The following is an 8,552-nucleotide window of genomic DNA, read 5'->3' as shown; positions in this document are numbered from 1 at the left end:
TGCAGGAAGGTATTCTATGACAGAGGCCTGTTTGCAAGCAGACACGTTCATGTTCAGGAGCAGTGCAGCAACATTTCTACACCATCACAATTATTTTGTTAGTCTTCATTGGCATGAATAAGTATCTAGGAATTTGCAAAGGTGTGTGTGTGTGTTGGGGGATCTATACATTCCGATACCAAGTGCTGCAGTATGTATATTCAATGGAAGGCCATAGTTGTGCTTTAAGATATTTATAGGAAATTTATTATTATATGTTAAAGTTAAATATGTGCAATATGCTAAATATCCCCTATATTCTTCTCAGGTGCTCTTGTTCCTCACACTTTCCTGCACAGTATATTATTTATATTATGCCACATACACTCTGGTGGGTGACACCACTTACACTCTGACAGATAACAAGCTCTTCCATCTTCCTATACTTTCCCTATGTAGCACTCACCCACTTTGGAGCAGCTGAATTTCTGTGGATTCTCCCTTGGGGTAAGTATCCTAAAGTCTAGCCTTCTACAGCCTCTCTTTTCTTCATCTTCTTTCCTTTCAAGGAGATTCCACAAAGTTTCAGTCCATTTCCAAATGGCTCAATTCCTATCACCATACATTATTCTCCACAACTTCTCTGAGTGTAGACATCCCTTGACAGTCTTGGTATCTCAGTACCAATGCGGGTCCCTACCTTATAGCACTTATTGGTAGGTTTCCTACTCCAGGTGGGTGACTAACTCTCCGTCACGCCTTGGCCAATCCCTGGTCTTTTATCCAGTGAGACACACACCAGTTTCTCTCTCAGACTCATGCCTGCCAGCAGATGTTGGGTGTTTAGATTGGGGAGCTGCAAGTCTGTGGAGCAGGCAATCCTATTTCTTCTGTCCTTAGGTCAAGTACTGCATATATGCCTAGCCATTGTAACCACTGAAAAAAAAAGAGGTCCAACCACAACATGCAAAACTATTTTTACTTTGTTTCATAGTATAAATAACTGTAAATGAGCAGTAAGTCTGCTGCTGCTGCGGTCTATTTTTTTTTATTTTTTCACCAAACAAGGGTAATAATATAATTTGTTAAAAGAGGTTACGGTAGTAATTTGACATGATAATGATAGTAATATGATAAAAGATGTTCTAAAACAGAAACAATTAAAAAAATGTTTGCAGGATATTTAAAAAAATAAGACATTCTGAAAACCTTTTAAATAAATCTTTTCTGTAATAAACATGTTTTATAATCAATATAATAATATGTTATAAAAGTACATTTGTCAAAGCAATTATAAAGTAAAATAAGCTTTGATTATGCTAATCAAGCATTAATACTAAATGATTCTACCTTTAAATGAATACTTCTTTCATCTACGCAACATCTCCAATATCCACCCCTACCTATCCCCTGAAAGCACCAAACTACTACTGTAACCTCCTCCTCTCTGGTATTCCACTAACCCGACTCTCTCCCTACAATCTATTATTAATGCTGCAGCCAGACTTATCCATCCTTCCCTCCACTCCTCTTACGCTGCATCTCTTTGCAGATCTCCACACTGGCTTCCATTTCACCCTAGAATCAAATTCAAGCTTGTGTGCTTTGCCTTCAAATCCCTACACAGTTCTTGTCCCTCTTACAGTTCTGACCTGGTAAAAAAATACTCCCCCAGCCGCTATCTCCGCTCCTCCAAATAACCTCCTCACTTACCCTATTCTGCTTGCTCATAGTTTCTGCCCATTTAAAAGAGCACTCAAAATATCTGCACCTAGAAACTCCCGCCGTCATCAACTCAGGATTCTTCTTCAACCTTCTCAGGATTCACAGCGCTCTCCTTGACTGTCGCAGATATGGGTAAAAGTCACTCCCCAACCACCGGAAGCAAGTTTGTCCCGACTGACGGTGAGAAGCCATTCCCCCCACGCTTTCAGGAGCCACAAAGGACTCCATCTTTCCAGGGAAGGGATATAACACCTGGGTCCGAGCTATAAAAAAGACCCGAACGGTATTCCCCGTTGTCTGAGGGCATGTGTAACCCCTCTAGCTCTCACAGCTCTTAAGATCAACTGAGAAAACTACATACATAAGCAAGATATATTAAAAAGGATAATCATTTTTTTTTTTTTGACCTGTAAACCAGGAACGCGGTTATGTCCTATAGGGACTGCAAGCAAGTTGAGGACTCGGCAGCCACTGAGGTATAAAACTATACAGCTATTAAAATATCAACCCTAAAACCACCAATAAAAGAAAACGCATTTCAGTTCATTTAAGTTAATAAACTATCAAAAATCTTTGATATTCAAACTTCAAGGAAACAATCTTGATTGAAGAATCAACCAATAAGTAAACAGCAACATGAATGCATCGTGTCCGCCATGTCAAGACGTTAGAACACCGCCATTAGGCGAAAAATATTAGGAGGAAATAAACCAGAAAATGGCTTCAATGTATCTTCTGTTGGTGCTTTCCACTTGCTCTCACTTTGGGCCTGATTTATGAAAGCTCTCCATGACTGGAGAGTATACACTTTCATCAGTGAAGCTTGGTGGTCCAGCAAACCTCAAATGGATCTGGTCCAGGATTCAAAACATTTGCTAGCAAGTAGCAAATGACTTTGAAGAAATCCATTCCAGGTTTGCTGGATGACCCAGCTTCACCGGTGAAAGTGTATTCTCTCCAGCCTTGGAGAGCTTTCATTAATCAGGCCCTTTGTGCATAAGTGGGTATAATGTCATAGAAGCTCCTTCCTCTGACGTGGATAAGATCCAGATCTTTAAGAAGCTGTTCACCCTCAGCAAAGGAAAAGTAGGAGAATTTTTTCCTTTGTAGTTGAAAAATTATTTTGGGAGGGAATGCCCATCTATATTTGATATTGTGGTCGATGAGGGCCTGTAGAAGAGGTTTAGGTGCCTTTCTGCGTTGACTTGTGAGTGGTGTCAGATCTGAAAAGATTTAAATCTGGTGGCCTTCCATCTCAATAATCTTAAGACCCCTTGTTACTTTCATCAGCGCTTCTTTGGTCGAGTAATAATGAGGTTTAACAATCACATCTCTTGGGGGAGCTCTTGGTCCAGCTCTGTAGAAGTAAAGCAAACTGTGAAAATATTCTACTTTCTTCTAAAGGAAGTGCTGGAGATGGATCTGGTGCCTGGGGATCCTGAGATAGAATGCTGAATCTGGAGCAAGTAGTGTGGGATAATACTGGGGGGCTGTGGGGCTCAATGTCTCCCCTGTGGTGGAATGGAGAGCTGGGGCCTGGTGATGCTGGTAAGGCTTTATGAAGAGACTAAGATACAGTCTCCTCATAAGACAGTCTCTTTATGAAGAGACTGTATTCTGGGGAAGGTTGATCCGCTTGGGTGCTGGCTGGAGAAGAGGGGATACATCCTCCCACCCTCTATCTGTGGACACAGACTCCTACCTTGGCTGATTCTCCATTTTTCTTGTGAGTCAGAGTGTGCAGCAGTGTGATCCTTTCTTGCGGTGGCCATCCTAGAGACCAGCCACGTGGTTTGAGATCACGGAATGCGATCCTTAGCTTTGTTTCCTGGCTTCCCCACCATCGTTAATCCATGCTGGGCAGAATCCAGATGCTGGCAATGCCCTTCGGTAGCGTGGCTGCTGATTCCCACTGCTGAAAGAGCCGATTTAGAAGCCAGAGGGGTGCCGAGCAGTCTAGGCAGCTACCTCCATTGACGCCGGCGCACGCGCACTCCCCACGTGGCTCCTTTGGATTATCTGAAGACTCCCCCCTAAAGCTCATTGCAAGGTTGCTTTCCTTTGCGCGTCTTCCTTAAAATTGCTTTTCTCTCCCATCCCAACACTTATCCCACCTTTTACCCTCTCTAATATCTTTTTATCCTTTTCCCACCCTTTTCCCCCTCTTCAGTCCCTCCACCCCCCACTTTCATTGGCTTCAGGCTCCATACCTTGGAATTACTCGGCCGGTTATGGCTACTGCTCCTCCAAGGGTGCTATCTATCTGTTATGCATAGTAATCTATTATGTATACTGTTAAAAATTTTTGCTCCCTAAAATTGTTTTGTTAAGCCCTTACTGTATCTTCCCCCACCCTAGTTCCTTCCTCACCCCATCTTGTACCCTGTTGTTACTGTACCTAGGCTTTGAAGTTCGAATAGTTTTGTTACTTATGAACAATTTTGCTCACAAAGTAGTTTTATCCCATGATGTAGGGCTCAACATTCCAAATAAGTGTAGGATGGCATTTAATTATTATCCTTCCCTGCAAGCCAATGTTGTATGTCTGAAATTCCTAATATTCTATTCCTAATATTCAGTTGGACTGCTCCAACTGCCCCTCCCCATCTTCTATGCAACAGTTCCACCAGACCTTGCAGGCTATGCGGGACTTGGTGGAGGGCTTTGGTCTAATTCACCAGAGTGAGGATACTTGCAACTTCGTCAGCTTTACTTTGCTTAAAAAAACACCTCTTCTATACAGTCACCCACCTCCCTGTGGGAAGCGCACAAGATCACCTCGCATGCTTTTCTAATGCAACTGGCCTCAAAAAATTACCACCCCTACTGGCCTGCCTCACACAATTGTCTGAATGGAAGCAGAATCCAGTCCCCTCCTTATGTAAGCAAATTAAATCTAATAGGGTTGAGCTTAATATGCTCACCAACAGCAAAGATGAGAAACGACTACATTAGTCCAAGTGCCATTACTATGAAAGAGCAAACAAACTGATCTTAATGGTGGCCCACAAGCTTAAGGCTCAGTCCAGCAAAGCTGCGCAAACTGCACATACCCTTCGGCACCACAACAGCACCACAACAGATCTTTCCACCACCCAGGGAAAAGATCTGAGGTGATATCATCCTTCCCAAATTGAACTATGGCTGACCTTATGCACTCGGATGTCACAGTCTCAGAGGTTCTTAAGGCCATCAAGTCACTTAAATCTGCTATGATGCCTGGCCCTGACGGGTTCTGTGTTCTATGCTACAAAAACTTTCCTGACCTTCTGACCCCCCATCTAGCTACCCTCTTTAACCACCTCCGCACATGCCGTGACTTCCACCCCTCCGCACTTGTAGCGCATATATCTGTTACCCAAACAAGTAAAAGACCCACTTAACCCAAATGACTGCAGGCCCATATCCCTCTTCAATTTCAACATTAGGATTCTCTCCATTATGCTTGCAACTAGGCTTAACTACTTTCTCCTGATACATAAAAATTAGGTAGGCTTTGTATAATGTTGAGAACATTTGTAAAGTTCTCAACATTATACATTGTATGTACCCTGTTTCCCCTATGATAAGGCACTGTCCTATATTTTTTGAAATGCCAAAATATGCCCTAGGTCTTATTTTCAGGGGATGTCTTATTTTTGCATGATGAAGACCTACAGTTCACATTTATTGTTGAAAATCACTCATGATCACTCATGTGCCATTCATTGTCCCCTTCTGATCACTCTGTGCCATTCATTGTCCCCTTCTGATCACACATGTGCCATTCATTGTTCCCTTCTGATCACTCATGTGCCATTCATTGTCCCCTTTTGATCACTCTGTGCTATTCATTGTCCCCTTCTGATCACTCTGTGCCATTCATTGTCCCCTTCTGATCACTTATGTGTCATTCATTGTCCCCTTCTGATCACTCTGTGCCATTCATTGTCCCCTTCTGATCACTACCGTATGTGCCATTCATTGTCCCCTTCTGATCACTACCGTATGTGCCATTCATTGTCCCCTTCTGCTCACTACCGTATGTGCCATTCATTGTCCCCTTCTGATCACTACCGTATGTGCTATTCATGGGAACCCATCAGGGCTGCCCTATATCCCCCATAATTTTTGCCTTGGGGTTAGAGCCCTTGCAATCCTTATTTGCACTAATCCCTGTATCCATGGGATCTCCCTGGGAGCACAACTATAAAAGATGAACCTATCTGTTGGTAGCCCCAAATGTGATCCTTTCTGGAAACTTTTGAAATTGAACTTCAACTATCTTAGAAACCTCCCTGTGCCAGCGGGTTAACACCACATCGATCCTCTGGCACCTGCCCAACCTACGACCTACCCTATGAGTCTCCCAAACTCAAGCAAACGCTCCATATTTGGGCCTTATCTGCCCTCCATGGCAGGATTTTCCTGGTGGACATCTCATAGATTTACTAGGCTTTAGAAAAATGCTACAAGGTCACGTGGTCATCATGTAGGAGACCCTCAGAGACATATATGAAACCCCAAACTCAGAATTCTTCTGATATTTGCAGTTACGCCACTGGGTTACCTTGCACATTCGAGGAAGGCCACTAACACCCATCCTCACTTCTTTGGAATACTTTTACCTACACACCCCTTTAGCCCCCAAGTTCATATCCCTGGTATATTGTCAAATTTACCACCTACCTTCTCTTTGCTCCCATACCTACGTATACACATGTCGTGAACTGGGAGAGAGGTTTGAGTGTGCCCCGTATAGAGGAGGAGTGAGGAAGTATCTCCCCAACTGGTGGACATGCCCAACAGTTGCCAGGTCCTGGACAAGGGTCTTCAGACTTTTGGGCCGCTTTTCAGGCTAGGATAGCAAAGGACCTTTGGTTTGCCCCACTGTACCTTAAGCACTCATATCTGCTTGTGCCACAATAAAAAATAGCCATGTACACATTTATGTTATGTTAAGATTGGTTGATAGTATCTGTGTTAATGAGAAACTGACTAGTATACTCCTGGATCGTCATGAACATTTCTGCAAAGTCTAGACACCCTGGTTGCAACATTTCCACTTTTCTACCAGTCTACTATCAACTCCTTATAGAGAAATACCCCATTAAACCTTAGCCCCTCTTATCCCATGGACAATAACCTCATGGTATTGCCTATGCCCCAACTTGGCAACCATACCCCCTTCCCCAATGCTACCCGTTATTTAGCACCTCCTCATGTTTTACTGTCTGATGTGCCACCCATGTCAAGCTTCTTGTTATTCTTGTAAATTCCCAACCATTGTTAATAATATTCCTTCATGACAATTGTTGAAAATAATAAAAACGATTGAAACCAAAAGTAAAAAGTGAATGTACAGAAAATAATAGAAAACTAGTGACCAAAAGAACTGTTTACAAACAAAGCCATGTCATAACTGTTATCATAACTGATAAATGAATTGGAAGTTATGCTCATTAGTTTCTAACTGTTGGGAACAGGTAATATTGAGGTGGGAATTTAGATTAAAGTGGATCTACCATCACATTTTTACCATTAGATAAAAGATTGACTATCCTTTTATATAATGGAAACAAAATGTGTGTTTGTTATTATTATTTATTTTATCATTTATTATTTTTTATTAATAATAATTTTTTATAATGTTTTTTGTCTATTTTTTCGTCTTTACCACTGTGACAGTAAAGAATGAGGAAGAAACCAGCAGCCTCCTAGAAAACTTGTGTCACATATCCCGTGAGCTGCTCCCTCTGCCCATGCCTTAAATCAGGCATACATAATTTAGGGGTTTTCCTGTAGAAGGGAACCAAGACAGCTCGGAACTTGCTTGGCTCGGTTTGTGGAAGAATAGAGGGCTTTTTAGAGGTAAAGGTACATTTTTTTGTTAAAGTTCCACTTTAATGTTCCTGCTACACTGGGCATTGGGTGTAGAAATGTTAATCCACATATTGCAAATGGGAAAGAGTAAATCCCTTCTTTTTTTTCACTGAACATTTACCTTTATTTGGAATGCTTAGCTGTATATCTGGAGCAGTATTCCATGAAGACTTTGTGAATCTGTATTAGTTAATAGTCAGGTTTTGAAAGATGATCTGTATGAGCTCTGTTTGCCCAGTGGTGCTGTCCTTATGTTGATAATATCCTGTTAGCCAGAACCTCTGAGAAGATTTACAAACGGGACTTCCTTTGTTTACTGACATTTAGGCTGAGAAGGGATACAATGCCTCACTGCACAATCTACCGTTGTGTCAGGAAAAAGTTCAGTATTCAGGTCACTGAATTTCCCGGGAACTTAGACACTTGTTCCCAGATTAGATCAATTTATCATCTCAATACAGATACCTCAAAATGAAGGTCAGTTGTGAGCATTTTTAAGGATGACTGGATATTGTACACAATGGATCCCTAGTTTTTCTGAAATTGCTGATCCTCTACAAGAAAAGCTAAAAGCTTGCCCATCTGATTCAAGGGCAAGAAATAAGTTGATTTGGACAAATATATTGCCACTGACTGATGAAAAGTTAAAAATATATCTCTATGGGTGAGGTTTTACCTTTGCAAGTGTCGATAAGGGTGGTTGAGTGAATGAATTAAAAAAAAATATGAAGCCACTAAAGGAATAATCTATGCATACACTAAAATAAAGGCCTTACTACATAGCAAGTGTAACATTCCATTAGGCTTATATTACTGTTTTTGATTCCACTGGGGAGATTCACCCTCACTATTTGTGGTTACCATTGTTCCTAAAACAAAAAGTGATTACAAATTTTAATTCATATAAAAAAAAACGCAAAAGCTCTATTACAGTTGTTTGTATCACAGGTGGAGGTTACTTTTTATTGTACTCAAATATGATTTAC

This window comes from Pyxicephalus adspersus, chromosome 2, assembly GCF_032062135.1.
Source record: "Pyxicephalus adspersus chromosome 2, UCB_Pads_2.0, whole genome shotgun sequence".
Classification (NCBI taxonomy): Eukaryota; Metazoa; Chordata; class Amphibia; order Anura; family Pyxicephalidae; genus Pyxicephalus; species Pyxicephalus adspersus.
This window is presented reverse-complemented; position numbering follows the sequence as displayed.